This window comes from Eubalaena glacialis, chromosome 9, assembly GCF_028564815.1.
Source record: "Eubalaena glacialis isolate mEubGla1 chromosome 9, mEubGla1.1.hap2.+ XY, whole genome shotgun sequence".
NCBI classification, from domain to species: domain Eukaryota; kingdom Metazoa; phylum Chordata; class Mammalia; order Artiodactyla; family Balaenidae; genus Eubalaena; species Eubalaena glacialis.
The window spans coordinates 53478549-53497462 of NC_083724.1; the positions used below are offsets into that span (position 1 = coordinate 53478549).

At 37.5% G+C, this 18914-nt stretch overlaps 1 long non-coding RNA gene across 1 annotated transcript in view; it reads left to right on the plus strand.

Moving 5' to 3' along the window:
• The first annotated feature begins 348 nt into the window (after positions 1–348).
• Positions 349–18914, plus strand: part of LOC133098417 (uncharacterized) — a 374765-nt gene continuing 356199 nt past the window's right edge. Inside the window, exon 1 of the long non-coding RNA XR_009702139.1 lies at positions 349–424. This is a non-coding gene — a long non-coding RNA (uncharacterized LOC133098417). The remainder of the gene's footprint in view (positions 425–18914) is intronic.

Here is an 18914-nt window from a genome sequence, read left to right on the forward strand (position 1 = left end):
AGATGTGTGGAGGACACCCTGACCCACCTTTGTCAGTGTCCCCACAGCCAGAGTGACTTTAAAGGCCAAGTGAAAAAATACTGGGGACTAATTTGTAAGCAAAGGCTTTCTTTGAAGTTAGGCAGACAAGTGGATTCAAAACAATTGTATGTGTAAGCAAAACTGGGCATGCTTTTTCTTCTGGAAACAGCCAGGACTTTTGACACAGCAGAGCTGCAAGTGTGGGGCATTTATTTAGTAGGACCTTTGGGACCAGCAGTCTTAGATCTCTGGACCTCAGAGAAATAAGGAAAATCATTCAACACACTGAGGTGTCGTTGCTTCCTATGTCTGTTTCAGGGTTTCTTCTTGAGAAAAGACAGGCCATGATTCTGCTCTGCATTAAACCCTGAGATCCAGCTTCCACAGCACAAGGCATGATAAGGTATGAGTTTATGGAAAATAGATATTCAAGGACATAAAGGTATTGCAGGCACTCTTGACCCCAGGGACACAAGACCTTGAAGGAAACTTGGGAGTCAATACCCCATTACCTTCCAAATATCTCCGTTCTGGATGTAGGATAAAGGGCTCCAAAGATCTTGGATTCTTAGTCTCTGGTTGGGAGTGAGATTATTGGGAGACTATGTGACTGACTGAGCCTCAGGACCAGGTGCTGGGCTGCCCCAGCCCTTGGACAGAATGTTCTCTCTGTAGGCTCCTGTCAGGTAACTAAAGACTTGTCTCTGATGGACAAATGCTGCACTGAGTACCACAGAGGATGCCAATCAAGTTGTAATCAATACAATTCATATTTAAATTATCCACCATTATCCCTGCTTGAAATTCAAAGCCAAACTCATCAGTGGCAAAGATTGCATCATCTTATCAGGAAGAACTTTCTTATAATGTATTAGACTCATTATACTTGTGTAGTAAATTCCCACCACTACCTAGTTTGAAACATCTTCTTCAAATCAGTTGTTTATGAGAAACAAAAAGTCCAAAATGACTTCCGAAATCCTGGGGAAACATGGGAACCTGGGAAGCATGACAAACTCTCCTTCCAATAGCAAGGGATTTTTCCAGTGTGGGTCTCTTTTTGCCTTCTTTCTTCTTTGCCTGCAAGGAAAGATTTCTACCATCTCTTGGTATTTTTGGTCACTGAGTTCTTCCTCTGCTAGCCAGCTCAAACATCCTTGCATTGATGCCAGAGAGCCCAGGCAGAATACCAGTGCATCTCTCTGTCCAGCAGGCAGCACATCTGTATTTACCACGGTAGAAATGATATCAGCATGTGCAAAAAACAGCTGCTGTCTTCAGGTCGCCAGCACCCAAGAACAAAAATAAGTGCCACCTAGGGAGGGTGGGAGGGAGATGCAAGAGAGAGGGGATATGGGAATATACATATATGTATAGCTGATTCACTTTGTTATACAACAGAAACTAACACACCATTGTAAAGCATTTATACTCCAATAAAGATGTTAACAAAAAATTAAAATTAAAAAAAAAAAGTCCAACCAACCTAATATATTTTCCACTGTGCATCCCAGAAGTTTGAAAAGATCTCCTTAAATTGCTTTGTTTCCATTTTTATGGCCCCAGGGGGAAAATATCTATCAAATTTAGTATATGCATTTTACTTTGTGGCACTTTGAGATTCAACCATATCATCTGTAACGAAAACAGAGCAACCTTTAAAATAAATTTTAAGAAAACCAAAAACCTCTCTGCCAGAGACATGGCCTGAACCAGTGCCAAAGATTTCAAGCTGGTGAACCAGCAAAGGAGTCAGATAAATCAGAGTGAGTGTAACAGGTCTGATCTATTTCAGCTCAGATTAACCTCTTTACTGGGTCTTCAATGGCCAAAAGTCCTGGGTTGCAGGAATAAAAATGTTTAATAGAGCAGAACCTCTGGGGAAAAATATAAACAAAGAGGAATTGCATAAAGAAAAGTGAGAAGTGTGACCATAGCTATACATGACACAACTATGGTGAAGATTGAGAGCAGGGGAGGGAAGAATTCTGTGCCAATCTGAGAACCAGATTTATTACACTTGTATATAATAATTCCAGGTCCCAGTGACAATTTACATTAGTTGACAACAGTTGCTTATAGGTCAGGTAACAATAGCACTGAATAACCTCATAATGAACAACTGCGGATTTCACATTGGTAGTAATTGCATTTCATGCTCTTCGAAAGCCTCAGAAAGGCTCTGTGAAAAATACAGAACCAGGTTCTGTTTTTCTGATTCCCCCACGTCCCCGCTCCCAGGAGAAAGCCCTTTCCACATCTTCAGAAGGAAGGTAGTGGGTGAGAAGATGACCATGCGTCATGAACCAAGTAGGTCTTTTTCTGGACCAAAATCTGTGGATGTTTTCTAAGAATGGAAGATACCCATTCAAGCAACAAAGAGTTACAAGTGATAGAGGAGCCCCTTCCTGGGCTGACCAGGACAGGGACAGATTTTGTATAGGATGAGCAAGGGAATTAACATATAGGGGCCCCTTCTCTGTGTCAGTCATGATGTCTGGTTTAATCCTACAACTTAAGTATTATTACAGTGATTGGAACAGTCCAATCTGAATCCAGGCCTGTAGGCTTTGGGTGAGTAAGTGTCCTAGGCTAGTGTTTCTCACACTTTTCCCCCCAGTTTTATTGAGATATTATTGACATATAACATTGCATATGTTTAAGGTGTGCAGCATAATGATTTTATTTATATACATATATATACACACATATATATGAATGATCACCACAGTAAGTTTAGTTCACATCCATCACCTCACATAGTTAACAATTTTTTCTTGTGATGAGAAGTTTTAAGTTCTTATACTTTTGGTTTTTTAAAGATTTTTTGATGAGGACCATTTTTAAAGTCTTTATTGAATTTGTTACAACATTGCTTCTGTTCTATGTTTTGGTCTTTTGGCCACGAGGCATGTGGGATCTTAGCTCCGCGACCAGGGATCGAACCTGCACCCCCTGCACTGGAAGGCGAAGTCCTAACCACGGGACCACCAGGGAAGTCCTAAGTTCTTATACTTTTAACATGCATATGAATTTACCTAGGATCTTACCCATTGCAGATGCTGATTTAGCAGGTCTAGGGTAGGGCGCCAGATTCTGCATTTCTAATGAGCACCCAGGTGATGCCAGATGCTCTAGCTCCTCAGACCATACTCCCAGTGCTGAGTTCCAAATCCCAGGTATTTTGACAGTTTGGGGACTTTACAACCTTGAACTCTGTTGAAATTTTGAACTCTCTGGGACAAGAGATGAATTATGTCAGGTGGCACCCAGTGATGCTGAATGCATCCATGCAAAGGCAAGTTGGCCTAGTTTCTGACACCTTTACTTTGTGACTCACTAGGGTTTCTCCAAAGAATTATTGGGCTGCAGCCATAAGCATTGTTTTCATTTCCACTGTAGACATTTTCAAATTTACTCATGGACACCCTGGAGAGAGCTATGACAAAGCTTTGGATATGTGTGAAACTCTGTGACCCTTCTCCAGTTCTGATATTCACAAAATATTACTTAGAGACAAGAAAATGTAGGTTTCAAATACCCACACACTTTCCCATTTGAAGATCCCATTATTATTTAAATATTTACTGAGAAGACAAAAAGTATATAACACTAGGCTAAGAACTTTAATTTTCACTACAGTGTGAAATTTAGCACAGAATATTCTCACTTTACACAATTCCTCAGGTTCTGTGATAAGATCAAGAAGCTTTACATGAATTGTTATAAATCAATATATAATATTAATACATGTATTTAATTTTTAATTTTATTACTGTGTCCATATGAATTTTTACTATCAAAGATATGTATTAGAAAATGGTCCTATAACAAACTCATATGGTATTTGTTCTCAAAACATACGAACTATGTTTCCTTAGAGGTGCCTCTATAGGACATCAAAGTGTTGGTCTCCATAAAGTCAATGAAAATTCATGACTTAGTAGGGAAGTTAGAGATAAATACATGGGTTTGAGAATTTTCACAAATAGTGATACTTGAAGTCATGGGATGGAAGAGATAATCCAGTGGGATCTTGACAAACGTCTCCTTCAGTCTCAGATCCCCACTTCTAACCCAGCTGATATACCCCTTCTTTTATAAAGCTCCTACCCCTAGGTAGAACATTGAGTAAGATTATTAACTTTGAAAGGGATTTTGGAGTCATCTAATGTAAGTAGGGTGACCATATGATTTATCTTCCAAACTGGGACACTTTTGAAAGTGAAATGGAGAAGAACTAATAATTATGCTAGAACAACAGGTGTAAACTAGAACTGTGTAGGGGAAAGTGGGATGTGTGGACACCCTAAATATAACCCCACCTTCGAATGAGGATAAAAATCCACCCAATCCCATCCCAAACTGTTGGTCATTTGACCTCCTTGCTGAACATCTCTGAGGGAAGATGCTCATTCCTACACAGGGCGCTTAATCCACTGTTAGATACTTTTAGTTAGGTTGGCTTAATTATTAGAATTTTCTTTCTACCATTGGCATGTTATTTGCCTAACATTCCCTTAACTTCTTGCTGCCTATTGGGGCCACCCGGAATAAGTGGGCTGCCTCTTCTTGGTATGACTGTGCAAAGGATTGAGTGGTTTCTCCATTAGGCTGAACTCCTCAAGGTTGATATTGTATCTCTCCCCCTTATGTTTCCCCAGTTCCTTCTAATGGAGTGAATGCATCATGGACTGATGCCTGGTCCCTCTACCAACAATCTGGGTCTTGGGAGATGTCCTAGTCACTAAGAATATTGAAGGATACCTAGTCCAACCCCTCACCCACTGTACACATTTCCTCTAAGACACCCCCTCCAGACTGTTGTCTACTTTTTCTTTAAACTTTTCCAGCAAATGGGGAACTTATGCTTTCAGAGGTAGACTGTTTCATCTTTCTCCAACTCACGATTGAATGAAGAATGTTTTGTCAGAGCTCTTAAAAATCCATTTCATTATACAGTCTACGGAGAGTCTTATCATAGGACAAAATTAATTCTAAGAATTTTAGAGTCAGTAATAATACTGACTAAATCCAGTTGTTTCTGGGAAACATGTAACATTGATAATGAATCATCACTGCCTTTAATTCATTCAATAAATATTTGTTGACCATGCACTATTTTTTAGAGATTAATCATGTCACAAGATCCCAAGGAACTTGCAGTTTGGGGGAGAAAGAAGGTAAAATTGTAATAGCATAACACTTATCACATACTATTCTATTTTTATTCTCTTGTAAATTCACACGTGGTGATAAAGAGAAGGGGAAACCAAACAATGTCAGCATGATAGGGAAGACTTCAAAGGAAGTGACAGGTGAATGGATGAACAGTATTCCCCTAGACAAAGAAGATGGAGAAAGCTGTTAAACAGAGTGCACAATGTGTACTAAGAGATGACTCAAGAATCTCACATTAGATGACTCAGTGGTTCTCAGAATTCATTACACTCGATTCATGGATTAAGTGGCTTGGCAATTTTTATATTCAAGAGTGAGATTCTCAGATTCATTAATACCATATTTTTAAAGAATGCATGAAACTGACTTGGAAACTTTAAAATTCTTCAGTGAGAGGATTATTGGAAGTCTTGGTTCTTGTGTTTATTGTATAAAAGACATAGGTCATCTTAAGGCTCTTGTTACCTCCAGAATTCTATTAGTGTCATAGGTGCAGCAGTAAAAAGATTCCTGCAGTGGGAGCCTGGGACCTCTCCTGTGTCCAGGCCTCACTATTAATTAGCCTTCACGACTGAGGAAGGTCTGTCTTCTCCCTGAAGATTTCCTTTTTTGTAAAACTGGGAGCTGTTCTATGAAATTCTTAAGGTTCTTTGTGGATCTTGCATTTTATAATAACATCTTCTTTCTTTCCTTGAGTATGTTCTACATTCTTTGTGAGAGAACAATTTCCTTTCTTTTCTTGCATGTTGTCCAGTGGTCGTGTCTAGACTTGGGAACTGGCTTTGCCTGAGCTTGGGGGTGGCCAGTGGTTAATTCCATTGACTGGAAGGAACTGAGGATAAAGCGAAGCAGATTGGGGCTGGGGAAGGTAGAGACTGCTGTATGTCAGTGTGACAATCTGAATGGGAAACAAAAAACATATCAGAGCTATGTAGTGAAACAGCACTTCTCCACATGCTTAGTATCTTCAGCCCTGGAAGAATAATTCCCAGGTTCTTAGAATTAACTCATAACTTCCTTCTTCCAGTATGACACAGGGCATCATAATTATTATTTTTAATCATGAAATATTTAAAAAATACTCAGAAGTATAGAGAACAACATACAGACACTAGTGAACCTACCACCCAAACTTAATGAGTATCAACATATATCTATATATTTGTTTCAAATGTTTTTCCTAAGAAATATAATATTACTAATATTATTATTCCTAAAATATAACTAAAGCCTCAGTGCTCCCCCCACTCCATACCCTCCCTTCCCAAGGGTAAAACTATCTTGAAGTTCACATGTATCATTCCTGCACATATTTTTTTTTACTTCTGCAACACATGTATATTTTCTTAAAAATGTATATGTGTAGTGTTATATTGTGCACTTAAAAATGTTACATAATCAGTGTCTTTCTCTATGAATCTGTTTGTGACTTATTTTTTTTTCACCTGGCACTATTTTTTGATATTTGTCCATGCCAATACTTGTAAATCCAATTCTCTCAACATCACTCCCGTATAGCATTCTACTGTACGAATAAGGCCTCTTCTTTTATTTATTCATTCCTCTATTGGAGGGTATTTTTATAAAAATACTCTGGGAAGGAGAATCCAGGGTTGATTGAAGGACTTTTTCTCTGTGCTTCTGTTATACCCTAAGTGTGGCCATTTCGTAGCATTTATCATACTGTCTTTTCATCCTTGATTATCTCTCTTCCTGCACAGCAGAGACAGTTTCAATTCATTCATGCAGTCATTCATTCAGGAAACATTTAACATTAACAATTATATTCCAAGGAGTCTGCTGTATGTATTTTGAAAGGTGAAAACTGAACAGTTCCAGAATAGACAGATATAACCTAGAGTAGGAATCGTGAACTGCGCTGGAGATGCATGGGCTAGATTGAGCACAAAGAGGAGTCTTGTTTTGTTTTTATTGATAATTAAGCTAACATTTGAAAATGGAGAAACTGCATATAAATCAAAGGTTCTGGCTTCTCTTGAAAAACTGAAGAACTGCAACACAGCCTGTACACTTCTTTGTTGAAAACTGACTGAAGCTGGTTGTTGGCTGTGCCCTTTAGATGAGACATACTTTCTCTACTTGGACTGCTTCTCTCATTTATAGTATTGGGTTGGCCAAAAAGTTTGTTCGGTTAGTGAATACCTTGTTCAATAAAGTTCTTCGTGAAAATGAAAAATGTCTTTTTTTACTTAAAACCGAATGAACGTTTTGGCCAACCCAATATATGTTTGGGCCTCATGAATCTTCAAGTCGGCCATGCTTCACGTAGAGGAATATGGGGGAGCTTGTCTGGGGGAGCTTGGGCTGACATCCTATCTACAGATGTGACAGGGCAAGCATTTCTGACAGAGGGGATATGTTCAGGGGCAGAGCAGAAGGTTAGAAGATGCAGCAGCCTAACCGGTAAGGCACAGAGAGAGGGTCCTTCAATCAACCCGGGAGTACTAGGTCCTGAACACTGTGGAGGACCCATGGTGTTCGGGAGTACTAGGTCCTGAACACTGTGGAGGACCCGTGGTGTTCAGGAGTACTGACGATCTCTATTTACGACACAGACAAATGATGCTATGTTTAATCTCACACAGCAGTTGTGTTTCTGTCTCTTTCTCCCTGTGCTTCACTCAGTTTTTGCTTTTTATAAAGTATTTGATTTGTTATACGATGTTAGTCTCTTCCTTATATATGTTGACAATTCAAAATGGCTTTATTTACCTGATGCAATATTTTTCCTCAAATTCTATCTTCTGCAATATTAATAATATCCATTTTTCTTTCTTCTCCTTTGCATTTACCTGATGGATTTTTGCTTATACCTTTTAAAAATGATTTTTAGTGTCATTTTGTTTTATATGTCTCTCATATATGATACATTTTTTTATTTGGGGGATTTATCTTTTCATAAAGATAAATACATAAAGAACATAACAATTTTATATTTACCATCTTTGTGTTTTAGTAAGGAAATTTAAACAAATGATGTTTAACTTATATTGCATACCTTGTTTTACATTTTCTTATTTTGGTGCTCTCTCGTTTTTTTTGCATGCATTTTACTCTAATTATAGGATTACATTCTTTCATGTTTGGTTTAATTTTCTACAGTAGTGATCAGGGTACAAAATATTCTAATTCTCAATGTATTAGAGATTGATTTCACATTTACAAAATGCATAATTAAATGTGCATTTCTTTATCAAAGAAAATAAAAAAGAACAATATTTGGTCTGTCCAAGCCCAAAGAACAATTGAGCATGACTTCAGGGCCCCTGCCCTTCCTACTCCTCAACTTTCTGTCAATTTCATCAGAGGTCAAGGACACCTTTAATTATTATATTATATTAATTATATAATTATATTAAGTATATTAAGACGTTACTAGTCTTCTTCTAAAACAAAGTTTGTTGTCACTTGACTCTGTTTAGTTAATTTTCCTGAACACTCTAAAACCTTTAACGGCAGTTTCCTCATTCCTCTGGTCACCACAGATGTATGAACAGGAGAGCCATCGGGAGGATGGGAGTTTACATAGCTTGGATGGTTTTCCCTATGTAGTGCTTACTTGGGTAAGCACTGGTTTTTCTGGTCTTTATTCCCCTTGCAACTTAGAGTAAATCAAATAAGGATCCGTGGTTGGAATGAGGAGCTGCTTAATAACTAATCTTAATGTTGTTTTAAAGAATTAATAATAGGAGGAGCCACCAAACATTAATGGCCAATGAAGAGGATGTGAGAAAATCATAGATAATAGTTTTAAGGTGTAGAGACTCAGTGATTTCCAAATTTACTCAACTATTAATTTTCAGAGATCTATTGACTAGAGGTATTTCCTTTTTGACAACTTACAGGAGACAGGATGGCTGGTGGCTAATGCTCTGGTGTAATAAAGACCAGGCTGTCAACTTTAACTTTGTCCTTTGCCAGCTATTCAATTTTAGATGTACCACATTATCTATCTGAGGCCTTAATCCTTATATCTGTAAATGGGGATAATAACACCCTCTGCACAGAATTAAAGGAGGTAGCAAACATAAACTGCTAAGGCTGTGCCTGGTGTATCTTAAGTTTTCAATTTAAAAATATTACTTGGAGATTTTAATATTTGCTACCTGAGCAGTTCCCAAAGTTATCAAATTAACAGTTTCCAAATTTGCTCTAAATATACTGTAGGTTAGAAAAATGTCTGAACCCCAATTCACAGAAGTAGGCATTGAGAAGGGAGAACATTGACGAACTGATTTGTTTTTCGGTATATAAACCAAGGTGTTGTCAAAGTCGCACACTCAGCCCTTCTCTAACTTGCTGACTCAGAAATTCTCAGCTCTGCTGTCTTACTTACCTGTATCTTTCTGACTTATGATGACCTCTTTTGCAATGGGTAGTTCATGGTTTTCCTCTTTCTCTCTTCTACTCATAGACTCATTGCTTGATAGTGTTTCCTTTTCCTTCATCCTCACGCTTTCCATCATACTGACCTATGGTTCACCTCTGAGCATTGCCTTTGCATTCATGGATCACCATTTATCAAGGTCTGCTCTGAATTATGTAGAAGTGCCCCTCTCTCCCATGTCTCATGGATGTGCATCCCGAGCTTTCTTATCCATCCTTTGTAGATACTTTTGCTCATTCTTATGGCTTCCAGTGATCTAGAACTCCCAGTTCCATACCTCCAGCCAAGGTCTTGATCCTGTTCCAATTGTTTATTGGACACCTCCACCTGTGGATCCTGCAGAAACCTCAACTTCATCATGTCTCAAAGTACGTGTCTCTCCATCCCGTCCATCTTCTGCCTCTCATTCTATGCTCCCTGGCTCAGGGAAAGTACCAAGTTCCATGTAGGGACAGTAGTCTGAAGCCCTAAAAGTCATACTAGACTCCTCCTGCTTCCTCTCCAGGTCACAAAGCCCATTGAAGTCCAACTTGAAGTAGCACCAAGTCCATCATACTCTTCGCCTCCAGCACTGCTGACTTTATGCTGGCCCTTCCCATTTGTGCCTGGATTAATGCCAGAGCCCCGTTGCTTTCTAGTTCACTTCCTTCTGATGTCTGTTCTCCTCATTCTAAGAGAATGATTGTTTTAAAATCTAATGTTGCTAATGTTACTTCCCCCACCTTTGAAATCCTATGTCTTCTCGTAAACTTTGGGGTAAATTCCCAAACCCTAACCACGGCAAATAAAGCACTTTATCATCGGACCACTGCCTTCCTCTCCTGCCTTACCTCTCATCACCCTCTCGTGACCTCCTGGGGTTCCACTTATGCCAGAATATATGTACTTCCCTGAAGACTCCACACTTGTCCTTGTTACCTTACCTTTAAACATGTCCTTCTCTTCATCTAAAATGCCCTCCCTTCTCTTTATCATCAGATCTCTTTATCATCTATAATTTCCCCTTATTCTTTAAGACCAAGCTCAATTGTCACCTCTTCCAAAAACCTTTCCATGAACTCTTGTGTTCATTAATCATAAATTAGTTCTGACTAATAAATTGTGAAAAAAAGGGACTCTGTTACTTATGAGCCAAAACTATTAAAAGCAATGTGCTGCTTCCATCCCTTTCTTTCTCTGCCATAGAATATTGGAGGCCACACATTAAAAATGGTATAGTTTTAAGATATATGCCCAAAATATATCAGCCTTCACATGAGAGAAAAATAAACTAATAAAATAAAACCTCTTAGGTTTCAGGGTTGATTTGCTACCACAGCAAAGCCACGCTATCCTGAATAGGACCACCTCCCCCAAACTGAATGAAGGACACTTCGTTTTTGCCTCTTCAACGTGTCTTCACTGGAATTGTTGACTTACTTCTCTTTCTTCTTTTCTGGATTATGAGATCATTAAGGGAAGAGATTCCTTTTTACCTCTGTGGCATCCACTCCAACACAGCGCTAGCAAATAATAGGAACTCAAGAATTACTTGCTGAATTGCACTGTATCTTATCTGTCCTAAGCATGGGCACAGCAGCCACAATAATATCCATTTTTTGTAGGGATCTAGAGTGTAAGGCGACTCTGCCTAAAGTCACTCAATCCACTAAATGTCAGACATGTTTCTGCTCAGCCTTTGTGGTTGGTGAGACTACTCAAGATGAATCTTGAGTTAGTTAAAGCTCTTCTTTTTCTCTCACTTTTATCAGTCAGGGTCCCACAGGAAAGAGATGGCATCTTTGGAAGGGAATTATAAATATTTTTTTTAAATGAAAGAATGATTAATAGTGGTGTGGGAAGGGTTAAGGGAACCAACAAGGGGTGTTGAGGCTCCCAGGCACTAGCATCAGGGCAAGGGTGGAAATGGTGTTCCTAGAGTCTCTTTGAAAGCTGCAACTAAGAACGAAGGTCTATAACGTAGTCATAGGAGGATACAGTGATTAGCATAATTGCAACAAATTTGGAAGGAGTACGAGTTATAAATACACCAACCTCTCTCTTATCCTTCCATGGGATCTTCTGCTAGTGCTTCCATGCTGGCCAAACCAACTGAAGCACAGGGGCAATGGAGCCCAAGTGATGCAGTCTCTGAGGTTAGACTCTCAGGGAAGATGGGGCAAATCATTTGAGGAGTAGAATGAAGAATAATCAGCATGGACCTTCAAATCAGTATCTGATACTCAACTGAGACTTGGTGAAGGTTTTTCTTCCAAGTGGGTTTCTAGTGAAGAGTAGGAGGCAAGACAAAGGGTTTATTTTGACTCTAGCCTCTAAATCATCCTCCAGAGCCTAGCTGATATATTATATCCTGTAGGAAGCCTTCCCTGAAGCCTCAGGATGGATAAATGCCCTTCTCTATGTTCACCTACCTTCCAGTGCCTGCCTCTTTCACAACACTTCCCAAATGAGGCTGAAATTATATCTCTTTCTGTGTCAGTCTTCCTTACTAAACTCTCAGCTCCTTGGGGGGTAGGGACTGCATCTTATGCATCTTTGAAACTTTAGCTTCTGGAAAGCGTCTGGCATCTAGGATTGCTCACTTTGACCCACAGATTTTTACACAAAAACATACACTTTACACCAAGTGCTAAGTCCTCAGTTGCAAACTCTCTGTTGCATGTGACTCACAGAAAACTAAAAAACAATGGTTCATAACACATAATATGAAGTTGACATGGTCTATGCAATTGAATTTCCAGTCCATTGAGGGAAAAAGTAAAATTATCCAATTGCTTTATGTATTATATTAACCAGACATCTCAACCAGAACATTGAAGAAAGCAGTGTTGGGCAGGCTTAGTCTCTGCCATAGGGGCACTTATGGTCTATGATCACGCATCCCCTGCCCCCCGCCCCGATACACAGAGGTGCACTGAGACTAAAGAGAGAACTGTGACGTTTGTTTCAGGTTTACTTAGATACACAGTGTCTTTCTATTTGAAAACAGTGTGTTATAGTGCAAAGCCCATGGATGTTAGAATTAGACTATTTTGAGATTAAGAAGAAATCGTACGGCACTACTTTATGAGCTTGGACTAGTTTCTCAACCTTTCTGAGTCTCAGTTTCCTCATCTGTAATACCTACATATGGGGTTGTTGTGAGGCCTAAAATGAGAAAGTTTTGTAAAGTATATGCTCAGTGTAGGAATTCACTTGCTATGAATTCCTTCCTTTTGCTTTACATTACAACATCATGCTCAGAGACTGGAGATGAGAGACTGTATTCCATCCTACATACGTTATACTGGACATGTCGTTATGGAGTTGCCAGTGTAGGTCTATATGAATGGTACCAAAGGGAAAGGGTAAAATCTTTTGGGAATGGTTAATCCAAACAAATATGAATTGCTTAAACTACAATAACTGGATCAGATCTAAATCTCCTCTTTGTTGGTGTGTAAACACTAGCTGAGTCTTTGAATCTGGCATAGTGGCAGGTGGGAGCACCTGTGTTCTCACCCAGACTTCCTTCGGTCTTTATTTCATTCTAGTCCGTCAGTGCCCTTCTTGAGGCTGTCCAAGATGCATTTCCAACTACTTTTCCCCCTTTACAACCCAACGCTCACCACAACCACACAGCACACAGTGAATAAAGCTAATGTGGGTTGTAGGGACAAAATCTTCCAAAGAAAATGAGGGATGTGAAGCAACTCTGTCTCCATTCGGTGCTGTCAGTTCTGAGTGTCAGAGCACAGTCCTATAGTAGACAATGCCATCTTGTGGTTCTTGTGAAAATCATTCCTTAAAAAATTCAAGAAGGTCACTGTTTAAATCTCACTACTAGTGCTCCTTCCTATCACATTTTTATAGATTAAGTCATCATCCACTGAGACTTCACCAAACAAAAATGTGAGCCAAATTATTGATAAAGCAGCAGGTCACTCTAATATGGGAAAATCCCACTACCCTATCTTTAGAGAATCTTAGTACAATTAGGCATTTGACAGAAAGATAGAGGCAGTCTGGCTCCGTGGTTTGGTTTCCTTGGGAAGCAGTCACACATTTCTTTTTAAAATAACATAGCCTGGAATACTGATTCCCATGCCGAATACTGATTCCCATGCCACACTGTCATCCTGTGTGTCAGCACTTTGAGTATTGAATCCTGTACAGAAAGCTCTCATCCACACTTGTCCAAAAATATTTCCTCTAGGTTACAATCTGCACATAAAGGTTTCAGCAACAGCAGCTGTTTGGGCCACTTTTTGGTGTTATGTGAATGTTGTGGGTTTAGTTATATTTCCTTGGAACATAAAAATAGGAGGTTTTGGTGTGTTACCTTTGAAACCTCAGGGAAATCAAAACCAGAACTCATTTTGGATGCCTAAGTGATTAATCCATCATATTCTCTGAGTTGAAATAGTGACTTGGTGCACTGGAATAGTTTCTGCAGCAATATTATATGTCTGGTCCATTCAGAAGTGACCAAAACAACATTAAAAAAAATCCCACAGTAACACACAGAGTACTCTTATATATAATAAGCATACCGATTAAGGTTTCTTTTCTTGTTTATAGCCCAATTCCACTGGACTATACTAAAGCAAACTTAAATTGAAAATGTTGTTTTAAATTATTAATATTTAAATTTTAAAATGTCATACACTGGTATTAAAACACTTTGATAACATCTATGGGAATAAACTGTCAGTGTTTTGGAAGGCAATTTAAATGAATCTCATAAAATTTATTCTTTCAGTCAATAGATACTTTTTGAGTGCCTACTAGTTCTCAAGCCACTCTATGAGGGGTTAGTACCCAGAATGGAGTAATAAGATATGATTCCTACACTCAAGGAGTTCACGGTGTAATGGAAGAACAAACAAACAAACAATAAATTACAAATTCATGTGGTTAGTTCTGTAATAGGAAAGTTAGGGGTTATATGGGCAAACATTGGAGCAATGCAGAAATCCAATCTAAGTCAGAAAGAGAAAAACAAATACCGTATGCTAACACATATATATGAAATCTAAAAAAAAAAAAAAAAGGTTCTGAAGAAACTAGGGGCAGGACAGGAATAAAGATGCAGACATAGAGAATGGACTTGAGGACACAGGGAGGGGGAAGGGTAAGCTGGGAGGAAGTGAGAGATGGCATGGACATATATACACTACCAAATGTAAAATAGCTAGTGGGAAGCAGCCGCATAGCACAGGGAGATCAGCTCAGTGCTTTGTGACCACCTAGAGGGGTGGGATAGAGAGGGTGGGAGAGAGACGCAAGAGGGAGGAGATATAGGGATATATGTATATGTATAGCTGATTCACTTTGTTATAAAGCAAAAACTAACACACCATTGTAAAGCAATTATACTCCAATAAAGATGTTTTAAGAAAAATCATAGGCTTTTAGATGAAAATGACAAAATAAAACATGAGTAAGTGTTGAGGTGAAAGGAGTGAGAAATAATATTTCACCCAGAGAGAAGAGAATGTGCTTCCTTGGAGACTTTCACCAATGACAACACTTAAAATTACTATCTCACAATGGTGTAATAACCTCAATAGCATTTCTACTGATCTCTCTTCTTTTAATATTCCCACCTTCAAACCCACTCTGGACATAACAGCCTGTGACCCTTTAAAAAATGTAAACTACACAACAACAGCTAAGAAAACTGTACCAAGAGATATACTCAGAAACACTATTAAAAAATTAAAATTCTAAAAATTGTTCAAGTAACCCACAGAAAGGCAAGAAAATAGAAATACAAGAATAAGAAACAGAGGAAACAAATTTAAAAAACTAATAAAATGGAAAACTTAGGCTCTAACATATGAACAATTAGTTAAATGTAAATGGTCTAAAAACACAAAGTCAGAGATTGGCAAAGTGGATAAACTCTTCTTAGCTTTAAAATCAAAAGCATGGTATATAAAAAGAAAATGTATAAATTTGAACTCATAAAAATTAAAAGCTTTGTTCTACTAAAGATCTAGTTAAGGAGGTAAAAAGATAAGGTATAGAGTGAAAGAAAATATTTTACAAACCACATATCTGACAAAGATTTTGTGCTAGGATATATAAAGAACTCTTCAAAACTCAACAGTTTAAAAAGCTCCAAACAGTACAATTGGAAAATGGGCAAAATACATAAACAGATATTTCACTGAAGAGGATTTACAGATGGCCAATAAACACATGAAAACATGGTCAGTATCTCATTATTATCAATCATTAGCTATTATGGAAATTCAAAGTAAGACAATGAGATATCATTACAACCTACAAAAATAGCTAAAATTTAAAAAAATAACGACAACACTAAATACCTGCAAGGATTTGGAAAAACTGGATCACGCATACATAGCTGGTGGAAATGTAGAATGGTACAGCTACTCTACTAAAGGATTTGTCCATTTCTTTTAAAACTAAACCTACCATTACTATATGACTCAGCAATTTCACTCCTGGGCATTTATCCCAGAGAAATGAAAACTTAGATTCATGCAAACACCTGCACATGAATGTTTACAGCAGCTTTATTTGTAACAGCCAAAGACCAGAAACAACTCAGAAGTCCTTCAATATGTAAATGTTCAATAAACTGTGGTACATTCATACTATATAATACTACTCAGCAATAAAAAAATGAACTATTGATACACATAACAACCTGGATGAATCTCCAGAGATTTACACTGAGTGTAACAACCCAATCCTCAAAGATTATATACTCTATGATTCCATTTATAAATCATTCTTTAAATTACAAAATTATAGAAATAGAGAACAGTTTAGTGATGGCCATGGGAGAGGAATGGGGAAGGGAACAAGAGCAGGATGGGTGTGATTGTAAAAGGGCAACCGGATACAGATAACATGCTACTATAGATAAAATAGATAAAAAACAAGAACCTACTGTATGGCACAGGAAACTATATTCATTATCTTATAATAATCTATAATGGAAAAGAATCAGAAAAAAATGTCTGTCTATCTATCTATCTACCTATCTATCTATTCTTCTGAATCACTTTATTGGTCACCTGAAAGTAGCACAACAACAACATTGTAAATCAACTATACTTCTCTATTAAAAAAAGGGCAACCACAAAGGATCCCATGGCGACTGAACTGTCCGGTATCTTGGCAATGTTGGTAGATACATGAACCTACATATGTGACAAAATTGCATAGAACTCGAGCCACAAACTAGGAGAAAATATTTGCAAAAGACATACTGATAAAAGACTGGTATCCAAAATATACAAAGAATTGTTAAAACTCAACAATAAGAAGATGAATAACCTGATTTTTAAAATGTGCCAAAAAAGTCTATATCTATTAAAGAGATTTATTGAATCAATAATAATCTCCCCAAAATAGAAAGCACCAGCCCCAGAGAGGTTCACTGGTGATTTCTACCAACTATTTAAGGAAGAAATTATACTAATTCTCTACAATCTCTTTCAGAGAATAGAAGCAGAAGGAATACTTCTTAGGGCAGCATTATTCTAATACCAAAACCAGACAAAGATATTACAAGAATACTGTGTATCTCCTGAACATAGATACAAAAGTCACAAATTGGATCCAAAATGTATGAAAAGAATTATACACCACAACCAAGTAGGATTTACCCCAGGTATGTAAGGCTGCGTCAACATTCAAAAATCAATTAATGTGATCTATCACATCAGCAAGCTAAAAAACAAAAATCACAAAATCATATCAATAGATGCGGAAAAAGCATTTGACAAATCCAACACCCATTCATGATTTAAAAACTCTCAGAAAACTAGTAATAGAGAAGGAAATTTCAGCTTGATAAAGAAATAACTACAAAAAAACCTACAGTTGACATACCTAATAGAAACTTGAAGCTTTCCCACTAAGATCAGGTACAAGGCAAGGATGTCCCCTCTCACCACACCTTTTCAACATCATACTGGAAGTCCTTGCTAATTGAATAAAACAAGAAAAAAAAAAGGTATACAGATTGAGAATGGAGAAATAAAACTGTCTTTGTTCACAGATGACATGATCGTTCATATAGAAAACCTGAAAGAAGTGACAAAAAACTTCCTGGAACTAATAAGCAATTATAGTAAGATTGTAGGGTACAAGGTTAATATACAAAAGTCAGTTGCTTTCCTATATACCAGCAATGAACAAGTGGAATCTAAAATTTAAAAAAATAATAATACCATTTACATTAGCACCTGAGAAAAATGAAGTACGTAGGTATAAATATTATAAAATACGTACAAGATCTATGTGAGGAAAACTACAAAACTCTGATGAAAGAAATCAAAGAAGAACTAAATAAATGGAGAGATATTTTTATGTTCATGGATGGGAAGACTAAATATTATCAAAATGTCAGTTCTTCCTAACTTGATTTATAGATCCAATGAAATCTCAACAAAGTTATTCTGTGGATATTGGTAAACATATTCTAAAGTTTTTTGGCAGGGGCAAAAGACCCAGAATAGCCAACACAGTGTTGAAGGAAAAGAACAAAATTAGAGGACTGACACTATTCAACTTTGAGTTACTATAAAGCTACAGTAATCAAGACAATGTGGTACTGGTGAAAGAACAGACAAATAGATCAGTGGATTAGAATAGAGAATCCAGAAATAGGCCCACATAACTGTAGTCAACTGAACTTTAACAAAGGAGCAAAAACAATACAATAGAGCAAAAATAATGTTTTCAGCAAATGGTGCTGGAACAACTGGACAGCCACATGCAAAAAAAAAAAAAAGATCTTAGACACATACCTTATACACTTCACAAAAATTAAGTCAAAATGGATCACAGACCTAAATGTAAAATGCAAAACCATAAAACTTCTAGAAGATAACATAGGACAAAACCTAAATGACTTTGAGTGTGGTGATGACTTTTTAGATACAACATGAAAGTCGCAATCCATAAAAGAAATAATTGATAAGCTGGACTTCATTAAAATTAAAATCCTCTCTTCTGCAAAAGACAGCATCAAGAGAAAAAGAAGACAACACACAGACTGGGAAAAATATTTGAAAAAGAAATGTCTAATAAAGAATTGTTATCCAAAATGTACAAAGAATTCTTAAGACACAATAATAATAATGAAAAAAAATCAACCTGATTTAAAAAATAGGCCAAAGACCTTAACAGATATCTCATCTAATAAGATATACAGATGGCAGATAAGCATATGAAGAGCTGCTCCACATCATATGTCATCAGTGCAATGCAAATTAAAAGAACAATGAGGTACCACCATATACCTGTTAGAATGGTTGAAATCCAGAACACTGACAAC